A 10,093-nucleotide genomic window follows, 5' to 3' on the forward strand; every position below is an offset into this window, starting at 1 on the left:
CACAGATAAGGGAGGTTGAATCAATCCTGAGCTCCGCTGAGGTCATTTATAGATGGAGTTGTACCAGCAGTAGCCAGAGGAGCACTCTGGAATGGTGAGCACAGCAAGGAACTGCTAAAGGGAAGGGAAGATAGTAAGGAAAGGACAAACTCTCGAGTCCTTTGCTCTGTGCTAGAAGGGTTCAATGCCCCAGGCTATAAACTGTGGGGCACCAGATGTGCTGGGTAGGAGAGTAGTCCTTTGTAGTTAGTTCTCTCTGCTTTTGAATTGCTTTGCTATCTGATTTGAAAGACTAGAAAGCAAACAATGTTTCTCTCATCCTGCTTTCCCCCCTTCCTGTTTTAAATTGAGAGGACATGATTGTGTTTGTGAGTGATGGAGTAATAGCTCATGTATTTTATAGACAATTAAAAAGCATTGGATTTCCCAGGCAGTAGGCATTACCCCATCCTAGCTGGTCCTTGATAGGCCTGTACTTACCTGCTTTATTCTGACAGCTGGGCAGGTCTATTCTTTGCTGATGGCTGCTATGGGCAGGGATAACACCTACAGTAAACCCAGAAAAGACCTTTCCAGGCTACTATATAAACATTTACATCTCTTGCTGTAGAAAGGTGCCTCTACAAGGCTAGAAAGGACACAGTGGCAAAGGCTGTGAGACAGAGAAATGGTGTCTTAATTTTTTTTCCTATGGCTAGGATAAAATACTCTGACACAAATCAACGAATGAAGGAAGGATTTAGTTTGGATGATAGTTCATGGTATGGTCGATCTCAGCAGTGATGTTGAGGTGGCCAGAGCTAGAAGCAGATGATCACATTGATCCATAATTAGAAGCTAGTGGTGATAAACGATTGTTTCTACTCAGTTTCCAATCTCCACTTACACAGTCCAGGGTCTCTGGGAGAGAGTGGCATCAACAGTAGGCAAATCTTCCCACATTATGTAATATCAACCAAGATAATCCCCACAGGCATCCCAAGAGCTTTGTCTAGCAGGTAATTCTACAGTCTGTAAAACTGACAGTTAACAGTAGCCGTCACAGAGGACAGAAGGCACCTTCTAGATTGTAAGTGCTTGAGAAGATGTCGGCCCTTAAACCGAAGTCAAACAGCAGCTTTCTACTGCATCTTATAGGAAAGCTGATATTGAGTTTTAAATTATTAGTTAGTATTTGGGTAATGTGACAAAAGCTAACTGATGCCTGTGCTAGTCTGAAGGAGAATGCCTCCTATAGGCTTATGTATTTCAATACTTGGGTCTTCTATCATGAAACTATTTAGAAAGGATTAGAAGGCATGGCTTTACTGGAGTAGGCATGTCAAGGGGTGGACTTTGCAGTTAAATAGCCATACTATCTGCTCCCCTGCTCTCCAATTCCTGCTTGTGGATCAGATGTAAACTCTTTGTTACTGCTCCAACATCATGTCTACCTGCTTCAACCCTGCTCTCCATGATGATCGTCTTGAACTCCATTACTTTCTGGAACTATGAATCCCAAATTAAATGCTTTTGACAGTGACTGCCAGTCAGAGGATCAGGTCTCCATAATCTTATGTGCATTGCTCTTGTTTAACTCTCTGTGCCTTTCAAAGAATTAACCATCCATGATACACACATTCCAGGCAGAAGGAAGACAGACAAGCATGGATTAAAAAAGTACTGTCTCTTTAAGGGCTTGTCCTAGAAGCTGCATATGTCTTGTGAGACCAACTGCAGCCAACCCAAGAGATGTCTGGAAATTGCAGTATTGTATGATTAAAGGCAAAGATAAGAATAGATTCTGAGTTACACTTCACAGTCTCTGACCTCCATGGCCAGGGGAATGCCCATCTCCTAAATGAAGGCATTCATAAAGTACCATTTTCAAAAGGAAAGAAAGGTTTGGGAAAGAAGAGATCCACAGAAGACGTCCATGGGAGAATCTGGGTTAGATGTGTGTACACAGTGATAAGTATCTATCTATGCCTAATAGTCTTTCTCCATGGATCACTGAACCATGGTATGTGGCATAAAGATTTGTGCTAGATCTATAGTCCCTAAGGATGGTGTCATACCTCTCTTCAACCCTAAATTCATTTTAAAGTACATTTCATTATGGAAGTAGAAAAAATCTAATCTAAATTGGCCTCAGCCAATATGAGCTAACATGTGTTCCTATAGGAGAGATAAATACATGGGGGAGAGAAGATGATAAAGGAATAGGAATAAGAAAAAGATTCATTTAGACAGAAATCTGAGAAACTGAATCTGTACTTACTGAAGTGTACTTACTTCATCTTCACAATTATATTACTTCCAAGCAATCTAGAGTCTAGCAATAATCCATCCATCCATCTGTCCATCCATCCATCCATCCATCCATCCATCCATACATCCACCAACCTGCCCCACAGTGATCTCTTTTAGAATCTCCTCCTCTAAGGTATTAAGTTTGGCAACAGAGATGTAGTGGAAAATGTAACATAAACAGGTTACAGAACTAGACAATTGAGTACTAGAGAAGGCACCAGACTTTTTTTTTTTTAATATTTGAATCTCATGTTAACCTTCATAGGAAACCAGTAAAGATTTTATGTATGAATGGTTTTATGTATGTGACATACATAAAATCTTATACAGGCTCTAACAACAGAGAGGAAGGATGGAACAAATAATAGTAAAGAAGGGAATCCTGCCCAAAGATTACATGGGGATGGTGGTAATGTTAGAATTATTATAAATTGGAGAAAAGACTGTATTAAATAAGCAGTAAACATTAGTGAAGTACTCAGAAATATCACAGCTCATCTTTTTCAATTTAGGACATGGCACTGAAAGCAAGTTATCTCATTCCAACAAGGGGTAAGTGGGCATCAGGTATAGAAGAAGTCAGGTAGCATGATCTAGTTTCTAACCCTCTCTCATGTGACCAGAGTAAATTATATCAGAGACTGGCTAATTTGGGCTTATATCAAGATGTGCTTTTGCCATGATCTGAATATGCCCCCTATAGCTCATATGCTCGAAACTTCACCCCAAATGCAGTCTAAAGTTTTATTTCCTTTCCTTTCTGTTGTGTTCTTTCCTTTGTTCTTTGCCTTCTTCTGTGGGTTGATGTGGACTGAAGGCTATCACTAGATACATGCACACTGCTCTTCAGTTTTCTAGCCTCCCAATTCACAAAACAAATACATTCCTATTGTTCATAAATTTCCCTGGACTATGAAAATGCACACAAGCATAAGAAGTGCTACAGGGTTAGAGGGCATAAACAAGATGAAGTGGCAATCCACTGCAGAAGATGTTTTCTACCAAGCTCACCACAGACTCTTCCTCCCTACCTTACATTTGATTGCCAATTGCCAGAAGATAGGCAGCTTTACAACTGATTCCAATGAAGGATAGACCAATTAATAAAACATTAACATCACAGGCATCCAGAAAAAAAGAAAACACTTAGACAAAAATTAAACAACTCAGCCACAAATCTCACTTTCTTTCCTCTCTGAAGTCTGTAAGAAATATAATAACATCTTAAGGGATGGTGACCTTGAGATCAACTTCCAGGTAAGTCAGGTGGAAAAAGCAGACATCAGACATCAGACAGTAGAGTGAGTTCCATATTCCAGGATGCCTGCTTCTTCTGAGAAAGGTGTAGGTATCTACCTTCCTTTTAAATGAGAAGAGAGCTAACAATTTCACTTCCTTTTCATCCTCACCACCACTTTCCAAGCTGATCTTTCCCTCCATATTCAGTTTGGTCAAAGATGTTAGCTACTTGGCTTCTTGGAAGGGTCAATGACCTTTTGGATTGACCCAGTTCTTACATGGTAGTGTGATGGGCTCTGCTAATCTATGCATCCAATGTTCAGTGGGTAAGGGAGACTGACTGTAATGCTTGTCCAAAGTTCGGGAGGAAGTAGAAGATGTTTGGCATTTAGAATGGATCCCTGGTCTATTCTTGTATCCATATCTTGGAGGAGTTCTGTACTAGGAAGAGTATAATGAACATTCAATTAATCTAGACTTCATCTTCTGTGGCCTTCAGAAAGTTAGATATATAGGAAATAGAGAGGTTACTTCATTACCATAAGTAATAGATTGCAATGTTTTCTTAGTGTAATATTTAATCTTTATTTCCTTGACTGGATTTAGGCTCACCCAGGAGGCTTATCATGTTTATGTCTTGATACATGTATTTAATAAGGCTTAATTGAGACAGAACAATACACCCTGACAGTGATTTACCATCCTATGGACTGAGAGAAAGGGTACAGGGACAGTAGACCAGACAAGCACTCCTTCTCTGTTTCCTCTTTACTATGATGTTTTGCCTAAGTGCTGGAGCTGAGTGACCGTGGACCAAACATCTGAATATATCCTTCATCTCTTAAGTTGTGACTTCTAGGGTTTTGGTGATGATAAAAGTAATTAATATATGTAGTCCATTCCTGAAAAATAAAAACTTCTCTGGGCTGATACTCCACTTCAAAAAGAATAATACTCAAGTAATATAAGCTGTCATTTCTAGAGTAACTAAGTGTCAGCTATATGGCCTAAAGGTAGCTTTCCTGGTTGCCTATGCTATCTTTTCCTTTTCTTTTTGTGAATGAAATAATTTCTGAAACTTATCAAAGTGGTGATGAATATAGTCATGGATACCTGTGTAGGAGCAACGCAGATATTTTATGTAAAAAAAAAAAAAAAAACTGATGGAAAAAAAGTGAAGAAGGTGCTTTTTAGAGGCTTGGCTGGAGATGGGGACATTGTGGCCACAGCTGAGAGGAAGCTAATAGGTGGACAAAGACAGACTTTGAGGAGAAGCATGAGGTCATGTTGTACTGGCCGAATGACACTGAATTAGATTTCTAAACCCATGGAAACCATTGTTGTTTTAAGGCATTGAATCTGTGCTAATTGGTCGTAGCACCCACCAGGAACTGATATAAACTCTAACATGTTTCCAATTTAAAGGGAATTTAGCTAACGGGTTAATTCTCTTTAAGTTTCCCACTCCACATTTTTATTTCAAATCTTTGTCATGTTAGTTTTCACAGATGAAAGAAGAGATTATGTTTAATATTTTATAGTCTATCAGAAAATCACTTTGATTTTTCTATCTCATTATTTCTGCACTGATATACAGAAGATAATGCTTATAATCGTGGAGTTGTTTTAAAGTTCAAATGAGATCAAGTGGTTAAGAGTCATTACCAAGCTGTCGAGCACTGTGAAAAGTGTGGTATAAGGTCTTATCAGATTGATTAACTGATAAAATAACCTCCAGTCAATCATTTAATGCTCTTTTGCCACCCCCATACATACTCTGTTATCTGGAAAAGTAATGTACTTAGTGCTAAGGGATAGGGAGGTAGCTCAGCTAATAAAGGTCTTGCTACACAGCGAAAGTATCTGAGTTCTATACTCTGATTTGAGTACAAATGACCCCATAAGCTCATATATTTAAATACTTGATCCCCAGCTCACAGAATTGATTGGGAAAGATTAGGAGCTATGGTTTTGTTGGAGGAAGTATCTTGCTGCATGTGGGCTTTACAGTTTAAAAATTCCCATGCCACATTTTCTGTATCCATTCCTCTGTTGAGGGACATCTGGGTTGTTTCCAGTTTCTGGCTATTATAAATAAGGCTACTATGTGTCCACATAGTGGAGCATGTGTCCTTATTACATGTTGGAGCATCTTCTGGTTATATGCCCAGGAGTGGTATAGCTGGGTCCTCTGGTAGTACTATGTCCAATTTCCTGAGGAACTGCCAAACTCATTTTCAGAGTGGTTGTACCAGCTTGCAATCCCATCAGCAATGAAGGAATGGTCCTCTTTCTCCACAACCTTGCCAGCATCTGCTGTCACCTTAGTTTTTGATCTTAACCATTCTGACTCATGTGAGGTGGAATCTCAGGGTTGTTTTAATTTGTATTTCCCTAATGACTAAGAATGTTGAACATTTCTTTAGGTGCTTCTCAGCCATCCAGTATTCCTCAGTTGAGAATTCTTCGTTTAGCCCTGTACCCTATTTTTTAATAGGGTTATTTAATTCCCTGGAGTCTAACTTCTGGTACATTTACACAATGGAGTACCACTCAGCTATTTTTTTAATTGATTTAAGTTTTATTGCATTATGATGAGAAAAGATACATAATTTCAGTTTATCTGAATTTGTTATCATTTAAAAACCTATTTTAAGTAAATAGAATTACATCACATTCGTCTTTCACTTTTGTACCCCAACTCCTCTCAGAGACCCCCCTTCAATATTTGCGATACCTTTTTGTCATATTCTTTAAAATTTACAAAATATTGTAAAAATAGAAATGAGTAGTATAAAAGTTGCTTGAAATGAAACAATCAAACAGTCTTATGTAGATGCTTGTCTGCAGCAATACTGAAAATACATATGTTTTTTTAATATAAGTTTTAAATAACTCCAAACATATTAGGTATATATTTTAAAATAATATATCACTATTAGTTTTTTAAATGAACATAAATAGATAAAGTCTTCTTGTTTGTTTTGTTTTGTTTTGTTTTTAGTAGAGTTTAAAATCTTGGCTCTTACTGTGGTACAAGCCCAAAATAAGAACAATTTTTAGACACTGGAGTTCATTGTAATAAGACTTTACTTTAATGCCCCTCACATCACCAAAGGATTTTACCTCCCTAGTAGCTAAGCTAAGAGTTGACAGTTCTGCTGTGTCAAGGAGTGAATTGTAGGCACGATTTTTGGATACAGATTTCCTGCTATGGTCAAAGCTATTGTCTTCATTCTCATCTCACAGAGAACAGGTTACATTCATTTAAGAAATGGTGTATGTATTAAGATGTTCTATCTGAAATAGTGTGTGTATTGAGATGGTCTATCCGTGAAGTCATTCATCAACTGTTTCAATGGACAATGGTTCTGCTTGGAGGTTGGCACAGACATTAGGTAAGGGTAAGAATCTGGTTCATTGGCTGTGATGATTTTGAAAAGCATTCATCTCAGAGAAAGAGTAACTTATAAAGTTATTTTCTTCAAAATTGATACAAAAGTTACAAACATCAAGCAAGGCATTCAGTCTCCCTCTTTGTTGTTCTCTTATAAGCCACCTCCCAAGTTAATTGTTTATGTTTCTTTTGACTGTATAAATAATTTTGAAATATGTAAGCTGTTCTGAAAAACATAATATAGTGTAAAAACATCAAATAAACAATCCTGCTAATAGAAAGGTTGAGATAGGAGAAGCATGGTTTCAAGACCATTATGTGGTACCCAGCAAGACACCGTCAGGTACAAACAAGCAGAAAGTGTATATGGATTGTACAATATTGGACCTATTTCTCCAAGTACCAAATTAGAAAGACCACCAGATGATAGCCAACAAATTTCCAATTCCTTATACTTTTGAATTTGAATCAATTAGGATATGTTGGTAATACTAATTTTCATATTAAGAGATATTAAGAAAAAGTAATTGTTACTTCCTGCTCTTTTTGTTGTTAGAGGTAGCATTATGTTTGTGTGGGTTTGTTGAAAGGTTACTTTTTTGCTTTTTCTAGGGTGTAGTTTTGCTCCTTATGTTGGTGTTTTCCCTCTATTATCCTTTGTAGGGTTGGGTTTGTAGAAAGATATTGTTTTAATTTGGTTTAGTCATGGAATATCTTGTTTTTTCCATCTATGGTAATTGAGAGTTTTGCTGGGTATAGTAGCCTGGGCTGGCATTTGTGTTCTCTTAGGGTCTGTATAACATCTGCCCAGGATCTTCTAGCTTTCATAATCTCTGGGGAGAAAGAAGTCTGGTGTAATTCTGATAGGCCTGCCTTTATAGGTTACTAGACCTTTTTCCCTTACTGCTCTTAAAATTCTCTGTTTAGTGCATTTGGTGTTTTGATTATTATGTGATGGGAGGAATTTCTTTTCTGGTCCAGTCTATTTGGAGTTCTGTAGGCTTCTTGTATATTCATGAGCATCACTTTCTTTAGGTTAGGGAAGTTTTCTTCTATAATTTTGTTGAAGATATTTACTGGGCCTTTAAGTAGGGAGTCTTCACTCTCTTCTATACCTATTATCCTTAGGTTTCCACTTCTCATTGTATCCTGGATTTCCTGGATGTTTTGAGTTAGGAGCTTTTTGCATTTGCGTTTTCTTTGACTGTTGTGTCAATGTTTTCTATGGTATCTTCTGCCCCTGAGATTCTCTCTTCTATCTCTTTTATTCTGTTGGTGATGCTTGCATCTATGACTCCTCATCTCTTTCCTAGGTTTTCTATCTCCATGGTTGTTTCCCTTTGTGATTTCTTTATTGTTTCTATTTCCATTTTTAGATCCTGGATGGTTTTGTTCATTCCCTTTACCTGCTTGATTTTGTTTTCCTGTAGTTCTTTAAGGGATTTTTGTGTTTCTCTTTAAGGGCTTCTAGCTGTTTACCTGTGTTCTGTATTTCTTTAAGGGAGTTATTTATGCCCTTCTTAATGTCCTCTATCATCATCATGAGAAGTGATTTTGAATCCGATTATTTTTTTTTTAATCTGATTCTTGATTTCCTGGTGTGATGGTGTGTCCAGGACTTGCTATGGTGGGAGAATTGGGTTCTGATGCCAAGTAACCTTGGTTTCTGATACTTATGTTTTTATGCTTGCTTCCCGCTATCTGGTTATCGTTAGTACTACCTGCCCTGGCTAAATCAGACTGGGGCTTATCCTTCCTGTGATCCTGGTTGTGTCAGAACTCCTCAGAGTCAAGCTGTCTCTGTGATCCTGTGATTCTGGGATCCTCTGATCCTGGGTGTGTCAGAGCGCCTGGGAGTGAAGCTTCCTCTGGGTGTTGTGGTACTGGCTGCAAAATTTGCACCCAAGGTCTGCTTAGGGAACTGGCCCAAACAGTCTGGAAGCAACCTGTGACCCTACTCAGCTATTAAAAACAATGAATTTATAAAATTCTTAGGGAAATGGATGGATCTGGAGAATATCATCCTGAGTGAGGTAACCTAGTCACAAAAGAAAGTGGTATGTACTCACTGATAAGTGGATATTAGTCCTGAAGCTCAGAATACCCAAAATACAATCCACAAACCACAAGATACTCAAGAAGGAAGACCAAAGAGTGGATACTTCATTCCTTCTTAGAAGGGGAAACAAAATACCCATGGAAGGAGTTGCAGAGACAAACTATGGAGCAGAGACTGAAGGAAGGAAATCCAGAGACTGCTCCACCTGGGAATCCTTCCCATATTCAATCACCAAACCCAGACTTTATTGTGGATGCAAGCAAGTGCTGGCTGACAGGAGCCTGATATAGCTGTCTCCTGAGAGGCTCTGACAGTACTCAACTAATACAGAAGTAGAGGCTCACAGCCATCCATTGGACTGAGCACAGGGAAGGAGCTAGAGAAAGGACCCAAGGAGCTGAAGGGTTTGCAGCCCCTTAGGATGAACATCAATGTGAACTAACTAGTACCCTCAGAGCTCCCAGTGACTAAATCATCAACCAAAGAGTACACATGGTGGGACTCATGGCTCCAGCTACATATGTAACAGAGGATGGCCTAGTCAGTCATCAATGGGAGGAGAGGCTCTGTGAAGGTTCTATGCCCCAGTGTAGGGGAATGCCAGGGCCAGGAAGTAGGAAAGGGTGGGTTGGTGAGCAGGGGGAGGGAGAAGGAAACGATGTTGTTTTTTTTCTGAAGGGGGAACTGGGAAAGGAGATATGATTTGAAATGTAAATAAAGAAATTATCTAATTAAGAAACAAACAAACAAACAAAGCCCATGCCATTTCCGGCATGTTCTGTTTTTATCCATGCTTATGGGCCAGGATGTAAGCTCTCAGCTTTAGCTCCTGCACCATGTCTGTCTGCCTGCTATGATTCTTCCTTCCATTATGGTCATGTACCCATCCTCTGAGACTGTAAGTCCAATAAACTCTTCATTCTATATGTTGCTTTTGTCGTGGCATGTGCAGAGCAACAGAGAAGTAGCTCAGGCACATTCCCTAATACTCATATAAAGCTGGGTACAGCATTAACTGATTTTAGAGACAGGAGGATCCCTGAGGTTTGCTGGTCAGCCAAGCTAGCCAAAACAGTGAGTCAGGTTTAGTGAAGGAACCTTGTCAG

Source organism: Mastomys coucha, unplaced genomic scaffold (assembly GCF_008632895.1).
Source record: "Mastomys coucha isolate ucsf_1 unplaced genomic scaffold, UCSF_Mcou_1 pScaffold23, whole genome shotgun sequence".
In the NCBI taxonomy this organism is placed as follows: Eukaryota; Metazoa; Chordata; class Mammalia; order Rodentia; family Muridae; genus Mastomys; species Mastomys coucha.